The 25,633-nt window shown below is 38.2% G+C and overlaps 1 long non-coding RNA gene across 1 annotated transcript in view; it reads right to left on the reverse strand.

Annotated features, from left to right (window-relative positions):
* LOC138853827 (uncharacterized) overlaps positions 1-25,633 on the reverse strand; it is a 61,824-nt gene that overhangs the window by 23,925 nt on the left and 12,266 nt on the right. Inside the window, exon 2 of the long non-coding RNA XR_011393046.1 lies at positions 4,295-4,347. This is a non-coding gene — a long non-coding RNA (uncharacterized lncRNA). The remainder of the gene's footprint in view (positions 1-4,294; positions 4,348-25,633) is intronic.

Here is a 25,633-nt window from a genome sequence, read left to right on the forward strand (position 1 = left end):
CCGTCCACACTAATCCCCAAGGCAGCTCAGGGTCTGTGACCTCACGTGACGACTGACCACTGAGTACTGAGTATACGTGTGGTACATATAGTGTACATTACTATTATATTGAGCATAATTATTTTTATTATTTTTCATCACTAGCTAATGCCAACTACCTCCAATACTCTATACTTCTTTCTTACTGCTATTAATTGCTCATAATTTTAAACTACAAGTCAAATCTTACTCCAAATTAATAATATTCATTATTCTTACCTGTCCATTTAATTTTGTTTATCACTACTTGTTTTTTTAGTCACTTTTCATTGTGTATGCAATTAGTGTATATTCCAATTACTTTTTTGCAAGTACCAAAACTATCTTTTGCTAGCTAGTACCAACTACCTCATTTTTTTTACTTTTATTGTGCAATAAACTGCTCAATTTATTTAATATTACAAATCAGATCTTACTCCTAAACCAATATTATTTCATAGTGACCACCTGTCCATTTAACTTTGTTTACCATTACTTAATTTTAGTCCCTTATATATTTTCTCCTTTATTTTAGCTTTATATAACTACCCTAGTTTATATATTCACAATTGTTAAAATAATCAAGGTGCTATTCTCAGGTGCTAAAGTAGAATAAGTTCACAATTTTGCCATTATATTCCAAAGCTCATTATTTGATTACCACTTTATTGTTCACCACAACTTATATTAGTCCCTTTTATATTATTATTTTATACTATAATTCTAACTTTAAAGAATTACCTTTATAGTACTACCTACTATCATATTCCCAAGCTCCATTATTTGATCATCACTATATTTGTATTAGTCCCTTTTATTTTTTCACCTTTATTTTACAAAAAAAAAAAAAAAAAAAAAAAAAAAAAACTACCTTAGCTCATTATTTTACATTTGTTAAATAATTCAGGTGCTATTTTTTAGCTTAAGACTATTTACTTTGTTTTATACTTAATTCTAACTATAGATTCACTACAAATCTTATGATTACAAGCATTGATCCTGATACCAATCTCTTATTTAATGATTTAAATGAATCAAACAGTTACTGTAATTACTACACTGCAGAACAATCAAAGGCACTTCTCAGTGCCAACAATAACATAACTATCTTTAACTACAATATCAGATCTTTAAGCAAGCATTACGATGACCTCATAGCATTACTAAATTCCTTACATGCCAATATGTCCATCATTACACTAACTGAAACCTGGCTAAAGCCTGATAGTACAGATGTCTATGCCATTCCTGGTTACACAGCCATACACAACTGTAGGCCAGACCAACAAGGGGGTGGCACAGCCATATACTACTCAGACCAACTAGAATGTATCACTAATACTTGCACAAGGGATGAACATGGGGAATATATAATAGCCAAATTCAAATCCAAATACCTACAAAAACCTCTCACATTGATAAACATCTACAGAGTTCCACAGTCAAACATTAGCCAATTTAGTCAAAACCTAGGAAGTATGATAACTGATGCACGCATGAACAAAGATCACTTACTACTCTCAGGTGACTTCAATATAAATCTCCTGCAAGACCAGGACCCACACGTTACTGAATTCACAAACACAATGAGTAACTGTATGTTGCTACCAACAGTAACAAAACCTACAAGAGTTACAGAGACTAGTGTTTCCCTACTTGACCACATCTGGACCAACACCATATCCCCTTTAAAATCAGGCATAATTACAGATAATACCACAGACCACTACCCGACTTTCCTCATAACAACTCTTGGTAAATTACCCCAAGACACTACTAAAGTCACCTTCAGACTTCACAATGAGGCAGCCATTAATAACTTCACAACAGCAGTAGCAAACATTGACTGGCACACTGAGCTAGAAATCTATACAGATATTGACGAATGTATTAATAATTTTCTAAAAAAGACCCAATACCTCTATAACAAGCACTGCCCTAAAAAAACTAAACAGATGACAGCTAAGAGACTGAAGAGTCCCTGGCTAACACCCAGCATTCTCAAATCCATAAATACAAAACACCAATATGAAAAACAGTACAGAATGGGTCACATAACCAGAGACCAAACAAAACGTTACTCGTCAATCCTAACCAGCCTGATAAGAAGGGCAAAAAAATTGTATTATGAGAACAGATTATCCAACTTACGAGGTGATATAAAAAAGACCTGGAAAACCCTATCAGAAATTCTAGGAACAAAAAAGATATCACGAAATAGCGAAATAAAATTAGCAAAATCAGATGAACCCCAACTCCCACCAACAGAAACAGCAAACAGACTCAATGATTTCTTCTCCACTATAGGACAAAACCTTGCCAATAAAATCCCAAGCTCAGATACCCCACCAAATGACTACCTCACCGGCAACTACCCAAACACACTGTTCCTAGCTCCGACTAACCCATACGAAGTCTCCCTTATTATCAACACACTAAAAAACAAGGCAGGAGATTTAAATACCTTACCACCCTTTATATACAAAAAAGTGTCACAAGTGCTATCACCAATCATTGCAACACTCTTTAACAAATCCATTGAATCCTCCACCTTCCCTACAGTACTCAAAATAGCAAGGGTCACCCCGATCCACAAAGGAGGAGACCAAACAGAGTTGAATAACTATAGGCCAATATCCAACTTACACCCTCTCTCAAAAATCTTCGAAAAATTAATTCATAAACGAATCTACTCCTACCTTATCTCCCAAAACATACTCAACCCCTGCCAATTTGGATTCAGGCCTAATAAAAATACTAATGATGCTATTATACACATGCTAGAACATATATACACTGCAATAGAGAAAAAAGAAGTCCCACTGGGGATCTTCATTGACTTACGTAAAGCTTTTGATACAGTTGACCATGACTTGCTCCACGTAAAATTGTCACACTATGGTATAAGAGGGCACTCCCTCAACTACCTCAAGTCATACCTCAGCAACAGAAGCCAATATGTGTATGCAAATGGGGCAAACTCCTCTGCACAACCAATTACAGTTGGTGTCCCACAGGGAAGTGTCCTTGGCCCTCTTCTCTTTCTCCTATACATAAATGACCTACCAAATGCTTCGCAATTACTCAAACCCACACTATTTGCAGATGACACTACATACGTCTTCTCCCACCCGAGCCCAGTCACGCTAGCCAATACTGTAAATACCGAATTACAGAAAATATCTACCTGGATGAGAACTAACAAACTTACACTAAACATTGACAAAACCTACTTCATTCAGTTTGGTAACAGAGCTACAGATGTCCCTCTTAACATAATGATAAACGGATCACCTATCACAAAGCTAACAGAGGGAAAATTCTTAGGAATCCACCTTGATAATAGACTCAAATTTCATACACATATACAACAAATTTCTAAGAAAATTTCCAAGACTGTAGGCATACTATCGAAGATACGGTACTATGCTCCACAGTCAGCCCTCCTGGCCCTATATCACTCTCTTATTTACCCCTATCTCACCTATGGAATTTGTGCATGGGGCTCAACAACAAGTAACCATCTCAGACCACTAATTACCCAACAAAAGGCTGCAGTTAGAATGATAACAAATTCTCACTATAGGCAGCACACTCCACCAATATTCAATACACTAAACCTCCTCACCATACAAAACATCCATACTTACTACTGCACCTATTACATACATAGAACACTTAACTCTGATATTAACCCTCCCCTCAAACATCTCCTTGCCAACCTCAACAGAACACATGACCATAACACAAGGCACAGATCACTCTTTGATGTTCCTCGTGTCCATCTCACACTATGTAAAAACTCAATGCACATAAAAGGCCCTAAAATCTGGAATTCATTACCTGTAAATATAAAAGAAACACTACCTGTTTATAAATTCAAGTCTCTTCTCAAAGATCACTTACTCACCCAAAACCAAATAAATACTGAATAACTGAACCTTATAAATTGTATATCTTAAATGTTTCTCACAATTATATCACATAAATGTTAAACCTAAAACCCAATCTAACTTTATTATTTTTTAAATACACTACCTAACAGAATACTCCATTCTACTGAATGTACAACAATGCATACAACCATATGACCTGTCTTTGTAATACTCACTTGTGCTTTATAGTAACCTGTTTACATTAATGTTTTATCACTGATTTCATCATTGCTTAGTTAATCTTAAGTTAATTTTAAGCCAGCCCGTAATGCTATGCATAGTATAAGTGGCTTTGGCATACTGCTCTTACCTGTACCTCTGTATGTGTGCTCTGTACTTACTACTAGACGAAACATGTTGCCACGTTTACACAGATTTCACACGTGAAGAGCGTCTGAAAAGTTAAAAAAAACTAGTGAGCATACTGCCTGTTCATACGTATTTTAGTGTGTGAAAGTTATGATTTGACAACTCGGTTACTGGGAATGACTGAAGTCCCCTGACCTACACTCCTTGGAATGCAGGGAAGAAAGATACGCAACTCATGAAATCATAATGACACAACTGCAAACAAACCACAGTACAGGTGAGAATTGAACTCATGGCAAGTAAGTTGTAAAACGCCAGGCTAGCATGTAAGCCACTGGGCTAGCGGGCTACAATAAGATTTGTCCAGTTAAGTATATTTATACACCAGAGAGAGGTTAGCATGGTCCCCACTGTGACCACAAATACATGATACTATACACTTGGAAAATCTTAAGAGGGATTAGTCCCAAATCCTCACACAGAAATCACTCCTTATGCAAGCAAAAGACTTGGCAGGCAGTGCAACATCCTCCCTAATGAAAAGCAAGGGCACCATGAGTACACTAAGAGATAACACAATGAATGTCAGGGGACCAAGACTGTTCAACTGTCTCCCAGCGTACATAAGGGGGGTTACCAATAGACCCCTGGCTGTCTTCAAGAGGGAGCTGGACAAATACCTAAAGTCAGTACCTGACCAACCAGGCTGTGATTCATACGTCAGTTTGCTTGTGGCCAACAGTAACAGCCTGGTTGATTAGGCCCTTATCCACCATGAGTACTGGTCATGTACCGGGTCACGGGGGCATCAACCCATGGAACAGCCTTCAGGTATACTACCATCTCTTTAAGGAACTTGCTTCACCAAAAACCCAGTCTCAGACCAAGCTCGGACCAATTACTCAAAAGTTACTCAAAAAACTCCTAAATAATTTATGACTGTTCAACTATTTGATCATTTACTTCAAAATCTAAATTATTTCAACTTCATTATTGTATATTGTGCTTGACTATTCCTCAATTATTACTTCAAACTTAAAATTCTTTCAATTTTGTTGTTTTAAATTGTGCTAAATTGTAATATTGTATTTTTTATATACTACATATATCAAAACTGTAATTATTCTCTACTGAACTTACTAAAGCCATATAGCATAAACTAGTTGAATATTCAATTTTCCTCTATTCACTGTAACTCATCTAATAATATGTACAGCACAGTTATTGCCTTATTAATCTTAAGTTAGTCTTAAGCTTGCCTGAAATGGTGTCCATATAAAGGGGTGTTTGGCATGTTCACCAAACTGTTACACTCCTTTCTACAAACATGTATCATGCTAAAATAAACTTGTTATTGTTATTAAGCCTATCCAGTTGAAAAAAAAAAAATTATACAGCCTTACCTAGATAGAGGACCAAGAACCTATTACAAAACACACAGGAAAGTGAAGTGTATACAGTATTGAACGTACTGGTACTTCTTTTGTCAAAAGATGATGAAATATCATATTTATCTTGGTCATAAATATTGTATACCGTATCTCCTGATAAGATGTTGCTGGATCATTAAAATATACTAACATGATGCAATGTGTACAATATATACATACTCTATGCATTGTACATATGGATGAAGTGCATAATAAGAATCAGCTTTTATTATTTTTTTATTATCACACTGGCCGATTCCCACCAAGGCAGGGTGGCCCGAAAAAGAAAAACTTTCACCATCATTCACTCCATCACTGTCTTGCCAGAAGGGTGCTTTACACTACAGTTTTTAAACTGCAACATTAACACCCCTCCTTCAGAGTGCAGGCACTGTACTTCCCATCTCCAGGACTCAAGTCCGGCCTGCCGGTTTCCCTGAATCCCTTCATAAATGTTACTTTGCTCACACTCCAACAGCACGTCAAGTATTAAAAACCATTTGTCTCCATTCACTCCTATCAAACACGCTCACGCATGCCTGCTGGAAGTCCAAGCCCCTCGCACACAAAACCTCCTTTACCCCCTCCCTCCAACCTTTCCTAGGCCGACCCCTACCCCGCCTTCCTTCCACTACAGACTGATACACTCTTGAAGTTATTCTGTTTCGCTCCATTCTCTCTACATGTCCGAACCACCTCAACAACCCTTCCTCAGCCCTCTGGACAACAGTTTTGGTAATCCCGCACCTCCTCCTAACTTCCAAACTACGAATTCTCTGCATTATATTCACACCACACATTGCCCTCAGACATGACATCTCCACTGCCTCCAGCCTTCTCCTCGCTGCAACATTCATCACCCATGCTTCACACCCATATAAGAGCGTTGGTAAAACTATACTCTCATACATTCCCCTCTTTGCCTCCAAGGACAAAGTTCTCTGTCTCCACAGACTCCTAAGTGCACCACTCACTCTTTTTCCCTCATCAATTCTATGATTCACCTCATCTTTCATAGACCCATCCGCTGACACGTCCACTCCCAAATATCTGAATACGTTCACCTCCTCCATACTCTCTCCCTCCAATCTGATATTCAATCTTTCATCACCTAATCTTTTTGTTATCCTCATAACCTTACTCTTTCCTGTATTCACCTTTAATTTTCTTCTTTTGCACACCCTACCAAATTCATCCACCAATCTCTGCAGCTTCTCTTCAGAATCTCCCAAGAGCACAGTGTCATCAGCAAAGAGCAGCTGTGACAACTCCCACCCTGTGTGTGATTCTTTATCTTTTAACTCCACGCCTCTTGCCAAGACCCTCGCATTTACTTCTCTTACAACCCCATCTATAAATATATTAAACAACCAAGGTGACATCACACATCCTTGTCTAAGGCCTACTTTTACTGGGAAAAAATTTCCCTCTTTTCTACATACTCTAACTTGAGCCTCACTATCCTCGTAAAAACTCTTCACTGCTTTCAGTAACCTACCTCCTACACCATACACTTGCAACATCTGCCACATTGCCCCCCTATCCACCCTGTCATACGCCTTTTCCAAATCCATAAATGCCACAAAGACCTCTTTAGCCTTATCTAAATACTGTTCACTTATATGTTTCACTGTAAATACCTGGTCCACACACCCCCTACCTTTCCTAAAGCCTCCTTGTTCATCTGCTATCCTATTCTCCGTCTTACTCTTAATTCTTTCAATTATAACTCTACCATACACTTTACCAGGTACACTCAACAGACTTATCCCCCTATAATTTTTGCACTCTCTTTTATCCCCTTTGCCTTTATACAAAGGAACTATGCATGCTCTCTGCCAATCCCTAGGTACCTTACCCTCTTCCATACATTTATTAAATAATTGCACCAACCACTCCAAAACTATATCCCCACCTGCTTTTAACATTTCTATCTTTATCCCATCAATCCCGGCTGCCTTACCCCCTTTCATTTTACCTACTGCCTCACGAACTTCCCCCACACTCACAACTGGCTCTTCCTCACTCCTACAAGATGTTATTCCTCCTTGCCCTATACACGAAATCACAGCTTCCCTATCTTCATCAACATTTAACAATTCCTCAAAATATTCCCTCCATCTTCCCAATACCTCTAACTCTCCATTTAATAACTCTCCTCTCCTATTTTTAACTGACAAATCCATTTGTTCTCTAGGCTTCCTTAACTTGTTAATCTCACTCCAAAACTTTTTCTTATTTTCAACAAAATTTGTTGATAACAGCTCACCCACTCTCTCATTTGCTCTCTTTTTACATTGCTTCACCACTCTCTTAACCTCTCTCTTTTTCTCCATATACTCTTCCCTCCTTGCATCACTTCTACTTTGTAAAAACTTCTCATATGCTAACTTTTTCTCCCTTACTACTCTCTTTACATCATCATTCCACCAATCAGCTTTTATTCTGGGAATAATTAAATTTACAATAATTAACAAATATGAACTATACAACAGCTAGAATTGTAAAATTTAATAACCAAAATACAGTAAAAACTGTGGCTGGAGATCCAAGATTGGTTTCCAACACACAACAGAATGACCTAATAGATCTCATTACACAGTCACTGAACCATAAACGGAAGTTCAAATTTATACCAATGTAATGTGCCAAAGATTTATCAAATTCTAACTTCACATCATCACTGTATGCATCTCAGAATATTTGTTGCTTATGAAGGCCAGGTTGCTAGATTTACATGTTGCATTACATTATATCTGCAAATTCCTTATTATTATTAGTATTGTATATGCTGTTGGACTGTGAACAAGATAGCATTTATGAAGGGATTCTGGGGAATCTGGTTAGCAAGACACGAGTTCTAGAAATGGTAAGTGCAGAGCCTGCACTGTGAAGGAAGGGAGGGGGGAAAATGTTGCAGTTCAGAGGGTCATTTGACCTGTGATGTCTGCACACTTCTGGCAAGACAGCTAATAACTGAATGATGCTGATTTTTTTTTTGAGTACCTTTCCTTGGTGGGATATGGCCAGTGCAGTAAAAACAAAATTACTATTGTATTATCATCACATCTGGAGAAAATACCAAAACCCTTCAAGACTATTCAGTGCAAAATGACAAATGTAAGACAGACAATAGAGGGAAAGAGGTTAAAGTGTTGAGTGAAACAATACAAGTCAGGCGGTGTAGTAAATAATCTTAAGTTAAAAATGATAGTGTTTGCTGTGGTACACATAGCAGTGTATTCTGGAAAGAATGGCCACAGTTTTCAAAAACTTTCTTAGATACATGCAGGATATGTTTGTTAAATTTAAGGTTGCTGTCAATATGAATACCCAAAAAGTTTCTCACATCTTGTCCTTCAATGTGTGTATTATTTATCTTTATGTTTTGTTAACCCCTTCAGGGTCCAAGGCCAAAATTTTGAAAATTTAAAAAAAAAAAAAAAAAAATTATTTTTTCTTACAGAATTAACCCCTTCAGGGTCCAAGGCCCAAATCTGAAGTGGTACCCCAGTGTCCAAGAATTTTCAAAAAAAAATTTGTTATTTTTTCTTATGAAATGGTAGAGAATCTTTTTGTGAAGGTAATAAAACAAAAAGTACGAAATTTGATGGAAAATTGACGAAATTATGCTCTCGCGAATTTTGATGTGTCAGCGATATTTACGAATCGGCGATTTTGCCGACTTTGACTCCTATTTTAGGCCAATTACATTATTCCAGTCAACCAAATTCCTATTTCACTAGTATTACTTCTATTCTATTGATTGAGCACAAGAAATCGCCAAGTCAACTGTTTCAACTACAAATTAAAGTGATCGGAAATAGTTAATTTGGCCAATTTAACACAAAGTTCAAAATATTCCAATTTCAAAATAGGGTCCAGAATAAACAATGTAGGTATTCCTGGAACTAAACTAACATTTCCTCTGTTCATTAGTTACGTTTTGAGGCTTTACAAATAAATTCCATTTTGATTTTTTATTCACATAATGAATTTTTATTCACACCAAAAAATAGAAGATTTACTGTTATGCAATACTGTAATAATTGCATAAATATCATCACCATATTTGTGAATGCATATTAGACCCACCAGCTGGTGTGTATTAGACGTGTGAGGTAGTTTGTTTACTCTTGAACATCGGCAAAAATTTAACATTTCTGCTACTTTGAGCTCAGTTTCAAGCCATTTTCAGTGCTAAAACCAATCAAAATCATCTCTATTTCTGTAATATGTCTTCCATTCTATCAAATGAGACCAAGAAATCGCAAATACAACTATAAAAAAACATACGAAAAAACACTGCAAAGTCGCTGTTTTAATCGAAAAATCATGATTTCAGTTTTTTTTCTCTCATTATACACAGTGTGCTGCAGGATCTGTTTTATGTGGTGCACACATACCACATAGATGTATTCTCTCATATCTAGGCCCAAATGTACCACTCACAGTTTATCAGAGTGAGCTGAGCTCATGACGTAGATCTACGGTTTGGACCCTGAACGTAAAGCCGTAGATCTACGGGATGGACCCTGAAAGGGTTAAAGAGCATATTTTTGTGAAGGTAATAAGACAAAAAAAAAAATTCTGATCAGTACTTACCGAGATACAGTGCCAAGAAGTTTGTCAAAAATGATGTGGTGGCGGCAACATCGACGAATTCCACATACGTGCATTACATTATTTTGCGGTTTTTACATTTTTTTCTTTTCTTTTCCAATTTTTTTCTATTCCTACTAACATTTGGGGTCTGAGAGACCAATACTGTATATAATGTATATATATAAACTCACTGTATTGAACACAATAACCGCACTAAAGTTATCATATTATTGTTTACCACTGTTGTTTATTACAATAAACATGCACAAATCTTGTATAATACTAATGTTCTATCATATATTTACATATTTACAATCACTGGACATGGTTTTAGAACTGCTGGAGCTTGTGGAACTCCTTGAAACAAGGCACCATGCACAGAGGCACCTTACATTCCTCACACATAAACCGAGTGTCTTTGCGTCTTTGTTGCTGTCGTTTTGTTTGTGCACAGACGATGCATCTCTTCTGAGCAAATTTCTTCGGAGTTGAAGGAAGTTGTATTATGAAATGATCACCTTCCCTCCTCAAACGCTTGGATATATCCTGAGTAATTCGAGGACCTTGTTGTATAGCAGGTGTTGTTACCTGGTACTTCATTATGAGTTGTCTGACAACAGACAAACAAAATTCACCATAAGGTGGTCTGTTGCCAGTCTTTATTTGGTACATATTATATGCATTGAGCATAGAAATGTCCATGAGATGGTAGAAAAGTTTCATATACCACTTGTAACTCTTACGAACACAATCAACAAAGCCAATCTGCATGTCACATTTGTCAACCAAGTGCATGTTTTGTGTATAATCAATCACTGTCACTGGTTTTCGAATATGTTCATTAGTCACTCGATCAACTTTGCCACTGTCTTGCATTTCATTACGGTGAATGGTTGTCAACAATGTGACATCTCGTTTGTCATGCCACCGTAATGAGATGATGTCATTGGCAGTAAACACCTGCACGTCATCACCACGAGCACCTGCGTTGAGCCTGGGCATATGTTTACGATTAGAACGCACTGTGCCACACACATCTGTCTTGTTCACTCGCATGAAATCACTGAGTAATGGGCTTGTGTACCAGTTATCGGTATATAATGTATGCCCCTTACCAAGATAAGGTGCCATCATGTTTCTCACTACGTCACCTGAGATACCCAATAACATCTTGGTATCTTTCAATGTTTTACTACCCGTGTATACAACAATATCCAACACCAGGCCACTGTCACAATCACAGAGTACAAACAGTTTTATACCAAAGTGTTTCCTCTTGCTCGGTATATACTGCTTGAATGACAGTCAATTACAAGATTCTTGAATGGATAAAAGTATATGCTGAACTTTTGTTTGAGATACATGAAAACATTTCTAATCTTGTATAACCTGTCACTTCTGTCAGGCCTGGTTTTGTCAGAGAAGTGCAACATACGTAAGAGTAAGATAAACCTGTTCACTGGTATGATTTCACTGAAGACCGGGGTAGAAATTGGCCGATCTGTGGACCAGTATGCTTTTATATCATGCTTATAGACATGAGGCATAAGCACAATTGTTGCAAAAAGCAAATACATTTCTGCAGCAGTCGTCTCTTTCCACCTGTGTAGTCTTGACTGTGGTGATATCATCGTATTTGCCATGGTGTACTCAAAATACTTATTACTTTCCCTGACAATAGTTTCCATCAATGGCTGGTCAAAGAATAATTCAAAGAATTCCAGTTCATTGGCCGTGGTTCCAAGGGGACAAGTAGGTAGAATTCCACTTTGAGAGTCATCAAAGTGGTGAGGCTTGGGAACAAAATTGGGATTTTGCTGCCAATCCCACATACGGTTTGCTGGTGGATACTGGACATCATAGGCTGGTTGTGCGGGTGGTTGTGGTTGTGGTGGGCTGGTGGCTGACGCTCCGCTTTGTCCTTGAACTGACGAGTCAGCAGTGTGGGTCCCAGCGTGGGCTGGTGAGTCATGCATGGCAGTGCCACTACCATCACCACTACCACCATCCACTGATGCCTGTGGTCTATCCATGCCAAGTGTAGCCACATCATCCTCACTATCACTACCTAAAACTGGTGTAGGGCCACGGGATGTACTCCAGGATGTACTCCGGGATGTACTCCGTCCCCTGGGCACAGCATAGGGTACACTACCCGAGTGCATGCGGCGGCGAACATACCGACGCTTCACTGGTGAATATGATTCCTCACTATCACTACTCGAATGATCGTCGAGCACAATAAAATCACAATCCACGTCACTATCATCATCATTACTGAAGTCAGAGGCCTGGCCACACGAAAATATTAGTTTTCTCTTGTGTTGAGGAACAACCGACCGTGAGTCACGAGTGCCCACACCAGAGGTAGAAGGTTGAGGATCGTCAGGGTTTTCTGCACTATTATCGATATCCTGGTCATTCTTTTCGGTCACTAACTGATCAAAGCCGTAGAATTCATCTTCATTTCCACTTCCATCAGTGTCAGAACTATCAGATAGGAAGAGGAGAGTCCCAATTTTCCGGGGAGTGAGAGCTGACTTGCGACGAGGCATGGTGAACAAGGGTAACTGAGCCGGCGTTCCCACAATGCTATGCGGGAGCCTAGATTTTTTGTTTATGGCACACACCCACCACGCAGACCCGTTCTCTCACATGTAGGCCTATGAGCGCTTTCGTGCTAAATTTGACGGCGCTAGAATTTTGGCATAGATCTACGGTTTGGACACTCAACGTGAAGCCGTAGATCTACGGGACGGACCCTGAAAGGGTTAAATAATGTAGCTTTATTCCCAAACAATTTGTGAAACCTCAGTTTAACCCTTAAGCTGTCTGTCAAGTAGGTACTAGTACTGCACCCTGAAGCAATCAGCATCCCTGATGTACTAGTACGTATAATTCATGGTGCCTTCAAATTTGCTGACCAGCAAAGTTTGACCTAAACATGAGAGAATTTGTCTGTGTGGTGGGTGTAAGGAATATTAAAAAAAAATCTTGACCCGTGCAGTGCATGATGAGAACGGTTTACCTCTGACCGTACATTTGGGGGTAAAAAACCGCAACTGTGGAGCATTTTTTAAGGTGGCTTAAGACTGGAAGTGGTTTGAAATAGGTGTCAAAATGGCAGAAACTGGATTTCAGGCAATTTTCTTGAGAAAGGGGAGGGGCCTCCCTACCCCCCAGATCTGTTTCGTGGAATTTCATTAGGACTACTTCAATTACTGGGATAACCTAAACTATGTCGAAACTTTCTTGGCCAATTATGGTTTGTCAGCAGAGAAACAGGGAAACATGTTGATTTTTTGTGATTATAAATTCAAAAAAAGGGAAAATGTTGCACAGGAGAGGCCTGGAGGCATGATTAGCATATACTATACTTAAAATTAACTTAGTTAATTCATAATAAAATTGCAATAAGATGATATACTTGTTCAGTTTATCAGAGCAAGTGATATTTAGGAGTTAAAGGAAAGCTGGAAGAATAACAGGGACAAAATGGAATGAACACAGGTTTGTACATGCTTTGTACGTGATGGACAAATCCTAGTAAGAAAAACAAATGTAGGCCGTGTGTACTACATTACAAATGAAAATGATCTAGCAAACTTCCTTCATGATGCAAACATTACAATGTCTGACTGATATTAGTGACCAAATCCTTACTACGTTAGTGTATGTTATTATGTCATTATTGAACTAATCCCTGTACTATCACCTCCTAGATAGTATTTTACTACCTCATTATCCCAGGTGTCCCACACAGTTTTTTGTGTGACCCAATTTAATGTATCTTCTCAGATTTCCAATTCACAAATTATTATTTGTTAATAAGATACTTACTCTTTAATAATATCCGTACTGTATTACCATTTTCTTTCCTACTTAAGCACTGTTAAAATTCTCTTATAATCATACCTTTTTTTCCCTTTTCTCTCAAGCTACAAATAACAAACTACTGTACTAGCTCGTATCAACTACCTCAAATAATATTCCTATAGTGATATTAATTGCTCAAACTTTATCCTATAAGGCAAATCCTACTCTTAGATTATTCTTCATATCTTAGTGACTATATTGTGTGTGCAATTAGTGTACATTCCAATTACATTATTGTTCAAGTTCCAAAACTTTCTTTTGCTAGCTAGTACCAACTACCTCATATTATTTTTACTTTTTATAGTACAATAAATTGCTCAACTTATTATATATTACAAATCAGATCTTACTCCCAAATCAATATTATATCATAGTGACTATCTGTCAATTTAACTTTGTTTACCATTACTTAATTTAGTCCCTTATATATTTTCTCCCTTATTTTAGCTTTATATAACTACCTTAGTTCATATACAGTGGACCCTCGACCAGCGATATTAATCCGTTCCTGAGAGCTCATCGTTAATCGAAATAATCATTAATCGAGTTAATTTTCCCTATAAGAAATAATGGAAATCAAATTAATCCGTTCCTGATACCCCAAAGTATTGAAAAAAAAAATTTACCACATGAAATATTAATTTTAATACACACAAACTGAAGAAGACATGCACAATTACTACTATACTAAGAATAGAATACATGACACTTACCTGTATTGAAGATCTGGTGATGATTGATGGGATGGGAGGAGGGGAGAGTGTGGATCTTCTTAGTGTTTAGAAGGGGAATCCCCTTCCATTAGGACTTGAGGTAGAAACTGTTTTTCCAGGGTTACTTCCCTTGTTCTTTTAACGCCACTAGGACCAGCTTGAGAGTCACTGGACTTCTGCCGCACAACATATCTGTCCATAGAGGTCTGTACCTCCCGTTCCTTTATGACAACTGGGACCTCTTCTATGGCAGAAATGACATGTATGCCAGGGATGGGGTTCACTTATCTAGGTCTGGGGTGGTAGCACTGGCAACTGCAGTGGAGGGAGCAGTTAGGACTTTAAACTAGGAATAGTTAGTGGTATGGGTTTTGGCAGGAAAACAGTGAAGTCCCAGTGTAGTAATATTACGAGTTCTAGGAGAACTAGTAATAAGCAGAACGAGGTAGATATTGAAAAGCCAGGGACTTTGGGTGATAAGGACAGTAATAGGTTTAGTAGAAAAACAGAAATGAGCAGGAAGGGTAAAGAGAAAGGAGAGTCTTTCAATGTTTATTATGCTAATTGCCGTAGTGCTAGGAATAAGATGGACGAGTTGAGATTAGTTGCTAGTGCAGGTAACATTGATGTATTTGCCTTAACTGAGACGTGGTTTAATTAAAAAAGTCGGGACATGCCTGCGGAATGTCATATTCAGGGTTTTAAATTGTTCCAAGTAGATAGAAGTATTGGGAGGGGGGGTGGGGTGGCATTGTATGTCCGAGATCGCTTGAACTGTTGCATAAAAACGGGTATTAAGTCTGAAGTAACACATACAGAGTCTGTTTGGATAGAATTTTCAGAGGAGCATGAAAAACTGATTTTAGGAGTGATATACCATCCCCCAAACTTAGATAGGGACCAAGGGAGACTACTATGGGAGGAAATTGTTAAGGCCACAAGGCACGATAATGTAGTAATTCTAGGAGACTTTAACTTTAGTCATATTGATTGGAATTTCTTGACTGGGAATTTAGAATCATACGACTTCTTAGAAGTAGTTCAGGATTATTTTTTGAAGCAGTTTGTGACAGAACCTACAAGGGGAAATAACCTGCTTGACTTAGTTATGGCAAACAATGAATCCCTTGTTAATAATTTAGAAATTTCAGAGGAACTGGGTGCTAGCGACCACAAATCAATTACATTTAGCATTGAATGGAAGTACGATAGTAGCGATAACTCAGTAACAGTCCCAGATTTTCACTTAGCAGATTACGATGGGCTTAGAGAACACTTATCATCTGTTGACTGAGGTAACGAAGTGAGCTATTAATATGACAGTTTTCTGAACACTATACATGCTGCTCAAAGAACGTTTATCCCATATGAAGAAATTAGATCAAATAGAAATGACCCAAAATGGATGAATAATAGGCTCAAATATCTACTAGGGCATAAGAAAGGAATTTATAGGCGTATCAAAAGAGGTGAGGGTCATCTTATGAATCAGTATATTGACATTAAGAGGGACATTAAAAAGGGGATAAGAAAAGCTAAAAGGGACTATGAAATTAAAGTTGCTAGGGATTTTAAAACTAACCCAAAAAGTTTTTTCCAGGTCTATAGAACAAAAGTTAGAGATAAGATAGGTCCCCTTAAAAATAACTATGGGCACCTTACTGACAAAGAGAATGAAATGTGCTCGACTTTTAATAATTATTTTCTCTCAGTTTTTACACAGGAAGACACTAACAATATTCCAGTAATTAATTTTTATAGTGGGCTAGAAGAAGATAAATTATGTAACATCACAGTCACTAGTGAAATGGTTGTGAAGCAGATAGACTGAAGCAAAATAAGTCGCCAGGTCCTGATGAGGTTTTTTCAAGGGTTCTTAACCCTTTCAGGGTCCGTCCCGTAGATCTACGGCTTTACGTTCAGGGTCCAAACCGTAGAGCTACGCCATGAGCTCAGCTCACTCTGATAAATTTTGAGTGGTACATTTGGGCCTAGATATGAGAGAATACATCTATGTGGTATGTGTGCATCACATAAAACAGATCCTGCAGCACACTGTGTATAATGAGAGAAAAAAATGAAATCATGATTTTTCGATTAAAACGGCAACTTTGCAGTGTTTTTTCGTATGTTTTTTATAGTTGTATTTGCAATTTCTTGGTCTCATTTGATAGAATGGAAGACATATTACAGAAATAGAGATGATTTTGATTGGTTTTAGCATTGGAAATGGCTTGAAACTGAGCTCAAAGTAGCAGAAATGTTAAATTTTTGCCGATATTCAAGAGTAAACAAACGACCTCACACGTCTAATACATGTCAGCTGGTGGGTCTAATATACATTCACAAATATGGTGATGATATTTATACAATTATTACAGTATTGCATAACAGTAAATCTTCTATTTTTTGGTGTGAATAAAAATTCATTATGTGAATAAAAAATCAAAATGGAATTTATTTGTAAAGCCTCAAAACATAACTAATGAACAGAGGAAATGTTAGTTTAGTGCCAGGAATGCCTACATTGTTCATTCTGGACCCTATTTTGAAATTGGAATATTTTGAACTTTGTGTTAAATTGGCCAAATTAACAATTTCCGATCACTTTATTTTGTAGTTGAAACAGTTGACTTGGCGATTTCTTGTGCTCAATCGATAGAATAGAAGTAATACTAGTGAAATAGCTAAGAATTTGGTTGATTGGAATAATGTAATTGGCCTAAAATGGGAGTCAAAGTCGGCAAAATCGCCGATTCGTAAATATCGCTGACACATCAAAATTCGCGAGAGCATAATTTCGTCAATTTTCCACCAAATTTCGTACTTTTTGTTTTATTACCTTCACAAAAAAGATTCTCTACGATTTCATAAGAAAAAATAAAAAATTTTTTTTTTGAAAATTCTTGGACACTGGTGCGTGACTCCAGATTTGGGCCTTGGACCCTGAAAGGGTTAAGGAATGCAAAATGGAACTCTGTGAACCATTAACTAATATTTTTAATTTATCTCTTCAAACAGGTGTAGTGTCTGATATGTGGAAGATGGCTAATGTAATTCCTATTTTTAAAACAGGGGACAAGTTGTTACTGTCAAATTACCGCCCAATAAGCCTGACCTCAATTGTAGGCAAATTGCTAGAGTCAATTATAGCTGAGATTATAAGAAGCCATTTCGATAAGCATAGCTTGATTAATGATACTCAGCATGGATTCACAAGAGGCCGGTCTTGTCTAACTAATTTATTAACTTTCTTCAGTAAAGCTTTTGAGGCTGTTGACCACGATAAAGAATTTGATATTATTTACTTAGATTTTAGTAAGGCTTTTGATAGAGTTCCGCACCATAGACTGTTAAAGAAAGTGGCAGCTCATGGCATTGGGGGAAAAGTGCTCTCGTGGATCGAGTCATGGCTCACTGACAGGAAGCAGTGTGTGTCCATAAATGGGGTTAAATCCGAGTGGGGATCTGTAACAAGTGGCATTCCACAGGGATCAGTCTTGGGCCCGTTGTTGTTTATAATATATATCAATAATCTTGATGAGGGAATTACTAGTGATATGAGCAAATTCGCCGATGACACAAAGATAGGTAGGATAATTGATTCAAACGTAGATGTTATGGAACTTCAGGAGGATTTAAACAAACTCTATTCTTGGTCAGAAAAGTGGCAGATGCAGTTCAATGTAGATAAATGCAAGGTTCTGAAGCTTAGGAGTGCCCATAACCCTAGTACTTATAAGTTAAATGATGTAGAACTTAGCTATACAGATTGCAAAAAGGACTTGGGGGTTATGGTGAGCAGCAACCTTAAACCAAGACAGCAATGCCTAAGCGTACGTAATAGGGCAAATAGATTACTGGGATTTATATCAAGAAGTGTAAGCAACAGAAGTCCAGAGGTCATACTGCAGCTTTATACATCATTAGTAAGGCCTCACCTAGATTATGCAGCTCAGTTCTGGTCTCCATATTACAGAATGGACATAAATTCGTTAGAAAACATTCAGCGTAGGATGACTAAATTAATACATAGCATTAGAAATCTTCCTTATGAAGAAAGATTGAAGACTCTTAAGTTACATTCACTTGTTAGACGAAGAATGAGGGGAGACCTGATCGAAGTGTTTAAGTGGAAGATAGGTATTAATAAAGGGGATATTAATAAGGTCTTGAGGATGTCTCTCCAAGAGAGAACCTGCAGTAATGGATTTAAATTAGATAAGTTTAGATTTAGAAAGGACATAGGAAAGTATTGGTTTGGAAATAGGGTAGTAGATGAGTGGAACAGTCTACCTAGTTGGGTTATTGAGGCTGGGACTTTGGGTAGTTTCAAATTTAGGTTGGATAAGTACATGAGTGGGAGGGGTTGGATTTGAGTGGGACTTTCACATCAGAGCTTATTTCTTGGGTGGCATTGAAAATTGGGTTGGGCAAATGTTTTGTTAGTGGGATGAATTGTAAAGGACCTGCCTAGTATGGGCCAACAGGCCTCCTGCAGTGTTCCTCCTTTCTTATGTTCTTATGTAAAGTGTTTCACAACATTGTCAGTGTACAGGTTGCCAACACGGCTTGCAGTAGCTGTGTCAGGGTGATTTTCATCCATAAAGGTTTGCACTTTAAGCCACATTGCACAGATTTCCTTAATCTTAGAAGTAGGCAACTTCTTCAATTTCTCTATCCCCTCCTCCGAAGCAGTTTCCTCAGGTCTGGCCTCATGCTGATGATGATGATCTAGCAGCTCATCAGTGGTTAGTTCTTCATTGTCCTCCTCCACCAACTCTTCCACATCCTCCCCACTAACCTCCAACCCCAAGGACTTCCCCAGTGCCACAATGGATTCCTCAACTGGCATAGGATTCTCAGGGTTAGCCTCAAAACCTTCAAAATCCCTTTTGTCTACACATTCTGGCCACAGTTTTTTCCAAGCAGAGTTCAAGGTCCTCTTAGTCACTTCCTCCCAAGCCTTACCTATAATGTTTACACAATTGAGGATGCTAAAGTGATCTTTCCAAAACTCTCTTAGAGTCAGGTGAGTTTGAGGTCACTACAAAGCACCTTTCAAACATAGCTTTTGTGTACAGTTTCTTGAAGTTGGAAATGACCTGCTGGTCCATGGGCTGCAGGAGAGGAGTGGTATTAGGAGGCAAAAACTTCACCTTAATGAAGCTCATTTCCTCAGAAAGTCGCTCTGCCACGTCTGAAGGATGACCAGGAACATTGTCTAATACCAGGAGGCATTTCAGGTCTAATTTCTTTTCAGTTAGGTAATTTTTCAGTAGGGGCAAATGCATGGTGTAACCAGTAATAGAAAAAGTCCCTAGTGACCCATGCCTTACTGTTTGCCCTCCACAGCACACACAAATTAGCCTTGACGACATTGTTTTTCCTGAACACTCTGGGAGTTTCAGAGTGATACACCAATAAAGGCTTCACTTTGCAATCACCACTAGCATTGGCACACATCAACAGAGTAAGCCTGTCTTTCATAGGCTTATGTCCTGGGAGTGCCTTTTCCTCCTGAGTAATGTAGGTCCTGCTTGGCATTTTCTTCCAAAACAGGCCTGTTTCGTCACAATTAAACACTTCTTCAGGTTTGAGTCCTTCATTCACTGTCTATGTACTCCTTGAATTCATGCACATATTTTTCAGCTGTTTTGTGGTCCGAACTGGCAGCCTCACCATGCCTTATCACATTATGAATGCCACTACGCTTCTTAAATCTCTCAAACCAACCTTTGCTGGCCTTAAATTCACTCACATCACCACTAGTTGCTGGCATTTTTATAATTAAATCGTCATACAACTTCCTAGCCTTTTCACATATGATCCCTTGAGAGATGCTATCTCCTGCTATCTGTTTTTCGTTTATCCACACCAATAAGAGTCTCTCAACATCTTCTATCACTTGCGATCTCAGTTTCGAAAACATAGTTGCACCTTTGGCAAGAACAGCTTCCTTGATTGCCGTTTTCTTGCCCACAGTAGTAGCGATGGTTGATTGGGGTTTACTATACAACCTGACCAGCTCGGAGACACGCACTCCACTCTCATACTCAGCAATGATCTCTTTCTTCATCTCCATAGTAATTCTCACCCTTTTTGCTGTAGGGTTGGCACTAGAAGCTTTCTTGGGGCCCATGGTGACTTATTTTGCAGGTGCAATCACTACAAAGGCTGTGATAATATGAAATGTTCCAATTGTATGTTTGGAAGCGACCGCAGTGGCTGGCTGGCTTGTAAACACTGGCACCCATGGGACAAGTGAGGCGCGCTCAGGCCAAAGTGGACGCGTCTCGAACGGAACAAATAGCGTTGGTCGGGTTTTTTAGCGCTAGTCAAGGCAAAACTTTTGCGATAAAATGTATCGCTAGTCGGATTTATCGTTAATCGATGCCATCGTTGGTCGAGGGTCCACTGTATTCACAATTGTTAAAATAATCAAGGTGCTATTCTCAGGTGCTAAAGTGTAATAAGATCACTATTTTGCCATTATATTCCCTAGTTCATTTATTTGATTACCACTCTATTTGTTCACCACAAATTATTTTAGTCCCTTTATATTGTCTCCTTTATTTTAGCTTTAAAGAACTACCTTAGCTCATATTTTTACATTTGTTAAAATAATTCAGGTGCTATTTTATAGCTTTAGAATATTTACTTTGTCTTATACTTAATTCTAACTATAGATTCACTATAAATCCTCCACCTTCCCTACAGTACTCAAAATAGCAAGGGTCACCCCGATCCACAAAGGAGGAGACCAAACAGAGTTGAATAACTATAGGCCAATATCCAACTTACACCCTCTCTCAAAAATCTTCGAAAAATTAATTCATAAACGAATCTACTCCTACCTTATCTCCCAAAACATACTCAACCCCTGCCAATTTGGATTCAGGCCTAATAAAAATACTAATGATGCTATTATACACATGCTAGAACATATATACACTGCAATAGAGAAAAAAGAAGTCCCACTGGGGATCTTCATTGACTTACGTAAAGCTTTTGATACAGTTGACCATGACTTGCTCCACGTAAAATTGTCACACTATGGTATAAGAGGGCACTCCCTCAACTACCTCAAGTCTTACCTCAGCAACAGAAGCCAATATGTGTACGCAAATGGGGCAAACTCTTCTGCACAACCAATTACAGTTGGTGTCCCACAGGGAAGTGTCCTTGGCCCTCTTCTCTTTCTCCTATACATAAATGACCTTCCAAATGCTTCGCAATTACTCAAACCCACACTATTTGCAGATGACACTACATACGTCTTCTCTCACCCGAGCCCAGTCACGCTAGCCAATACTGTAAATACCGAATTACAGAAAATATCTACCTGGATGAGGACTAACAAACTTACACTAAACATTGACAAAACCTACTTCATTCAGTTTGGTAACAGAGCTACAGATGTCCCTCTTAACATAATGATAAATGGATCACCTATCACAAAACTAACAGAGGGAAAATTCTTAGGAATCCACCTTGATAATAGACTCAAATTTCATACACATATACATCAAATTTCTAAGAAAATTTCCAAGACTGTAGGCATACTATCGAAGATACGGTACTATGTTCCACAGTCAGCCCTCCTGGCCCTATATCACTCTCTTATTTACCCCTATCTCACCTATGGAATTTGTGCATGGGGCTCAACAACAATTAACCATCTCAGACCACTAATTACCCAACAAAAGGCTGCAGTTAGAATGATAACAAATTCTCACTACAGGCAGCGCACTCCACCAATATTCAATACACTAAACCTACTCACCATACAAAACATCCATACTTATTACTGCACCTATTACATACATAGAACACTTAACTCTGATATTAACCCTCCCCTCAAACATCTCCTTGCCAACCTCAACAGAACACATGACCATAACACAAGGCACAGATCACTCTTTGATGTTCCTCGTGTCCATCTCACACTATGCAAAAACTCAATGCACATAAAAGGCCCTAAAATCTGGAATTCATTACCTGTAAATATAAAAGAAACACAACCTGTTTATAAATTCAAGTCTCTTCTCAAAGATTACTTACTCACCCAAAACCAAATAAATACTGAATAACTGAACATTATAAATTGTATATCTTAAATGTTTCTCACAATTATATCACATAAATGTTAAACCTAAAACCCAATCTAACTTTATTATTTTTTAAATACACTACCTAACAGAATCACTACCTAACTGAATGCAACCATATGACCTGTCTTTGTAATACTCACTTGTGCTTTATAGTTATCTGTTTACATTAATGTTTTATCACTGATTTCATCATTGCTTAGTAGCAGCGCTGTATAGTCCTTGTGGCTTAGCGCTTCTTTTTGATTATAATAATAATAATAATCATTGCTTAGTTAATCTTAAGTTAATTTTAAGCCAGCCCGTAATGCTATGCATAGTATAAGTGGCTTTGGCATACTGCTCTTATCTGTATTTTTTTGTACCTCTGTATGTGTGCACAAATTGGAAATAAATAAATAAATAAATAAATAAATAAATAAATCTTATGATTACAAGCATTGATCCTGATACCAACCTCTTATTGAATGACTTAAATGAATCAAACAGTAACTGTAATTACTACACAGCAGAACAATCAAAGGCACTTCTCAGAGCCAACAACAACATAACTGTCTGTAACTACAATATCAGATCTTTAAGCAAACATTACGAAGACCTCATAGCATTACTAAATTCCCTGCATGCCAGTATATCCACCATTACTCTCACCAAAACCTGCCTAAAGCCTGATACTACAGATGTCTATGCCATTCCTGGTTACACAGCCATACACAACTGTAGGCCAGATCAACAAGGGGGTGGCACAGCTATATACTACTCAGACCAGCTAAAATGTATCACTAACACTTGCACAAGGGATGAACATGGGGAATATATAATAGCTAAATTCAAATCCAAATACACCTACCATCCGACTTACGACCAAGCTTGGTTCCGACCAACCGGTCGTAAGTCGAAATGGACGTAAGTCGAGCCTTTGAAAATTGCCGACATATTGGGTAGGGCATAATGTCAAAACTTTCCTATATAAACTACCTACATAATACTGTAATGTAATGTACAATCATTATTTCATTATTTTTACCATAATTTACTAATATTGTTGTATTTTAATTATTTATGTACTGTATATAATGTATACATGGTAGTGATATGTATTGTAAATTTTACATCGCATACAGTATCATATGTTACTATTATCTTTATGTATTGTCGACACAGTGGAATGGGAGAATACCACTGGTAGTGTCATCCTGCCAGAATGTTGTATAACCTATACCCTAAGTAAAGAGAAACAACTCTGGAACATGTGTAATACGTATCCGGCTGGCTGGCTGGCCGGGTCTGTGGTTGGCCGGGTGGCTGGGTGGCTGGGTGGCTGGCTGGCTGGATGGATGGGTGGGTGGCTGGATGGGTGGGTGGCTGGATGGGTGGGTGGCTAGATGGGTCTGTGGTTGGCTGGCTGGCTGGATGGGTGGGTTTTTGGGTGGCTGGATGGGTGGGTGGCTGGATGGGTGGGTGGCTGGATGGGTGGGTAGGTGGGTTTTTGGGTGGCTGGATGGGTGGGTAGGTGGCTGGATGATGGATGGGTAGGTGGGTGGGTGGCTGGATGGGTGATTGAAGATAAGATAAGATAAGATTTCGTTCGGATTTTTAACCCCGGAGGGTTAGCCACCCAGGATAACCCAAGAAAGTCAGTGCGTCATCGAGGACTGTCTAACTTATTTCCATTGGGGTCCTTAATCTTGTCCCCCAGGATGCGACCCACACCAGTCGACTAACACCCAGGTACCTATTTGCTGCTAGGTGAACAGGACAATAGGTGTAAGGAAACGTGTCGGAATTTCCACCCGCCGGGAATCGAACCCGGGCCCTCCGTGTGTGAAGCGGGAGCTTTAGCCACCAGACCACCTTTGTATCTCTGTATCTCTCTCTCTCTCTATCTCTGTATCTCTCTATCTCTGTATCTCTCTCTCCCTGTATCTCTATCTCTGTCTCTCTCTCTCTCGTACACGTGAGTCAAGTTATCATACACATTAAAAATTACCTAGGATAACCCAAAAAATCCAGACAAAGTGCTATACAGTGGATCTGTGCTCCAGTGCCCTAAATTAATAATAATATTAATAATCATTATTATTACAATAATACATATGTACTAATATTAATATTATTATTATTATTAAGCTATAATATAATAATCGTGTCCACTCATTACTTACCTTAAAATATCTGTAGTTTTAATGTAGAGTGAGAGGTGAGTAAACAAGATTAAATGAATAAATGAGAGAGAGAATGAGAATGTAGAATGTTCACGAGTTATGTAAACAAACGTTGTTGTTGTTGTTACCAGCCCGGACACGAACGGTTCCTGTTCACTGTCAAGCCGACCAGAAAAATATCTCATATTTGTTAATTTATATGTTATGTAGCATGTTTATTATATAATTTTGAAAAAAATCATAGATGGATTAAGCAAAATGTCTATATTAACGTTTTATACACATTTAATGCGCCTCAGTGATTATTATTGTTATTATCATTATTAATATGGCATCTTCAAGACCAAGTACACTCTTCATGAGTGGCTCTGAGACAAACAAGCAGACAAAGACAGACACACAGGTAGACAGAAAGACAGACACACAGGTAGACAGACACACAGGTAGACAGACACACAGGTACACAGAAAG

This window comes from Cherax quadricarinatus, chromosome 41, assembly GCF_038502225.1.
Source record: "Cherax quadricarinatus isolate ZL_2023a chromosome 41, ASM3850222v1, whole genome shotgun sequence".
Taxonomy (NCBI): Eukaryota; Metazoa; Arthropoda; class Malacostraca; order Decapoda; family Parastacidae; genus Cherax; species Cherax quadricarinatus.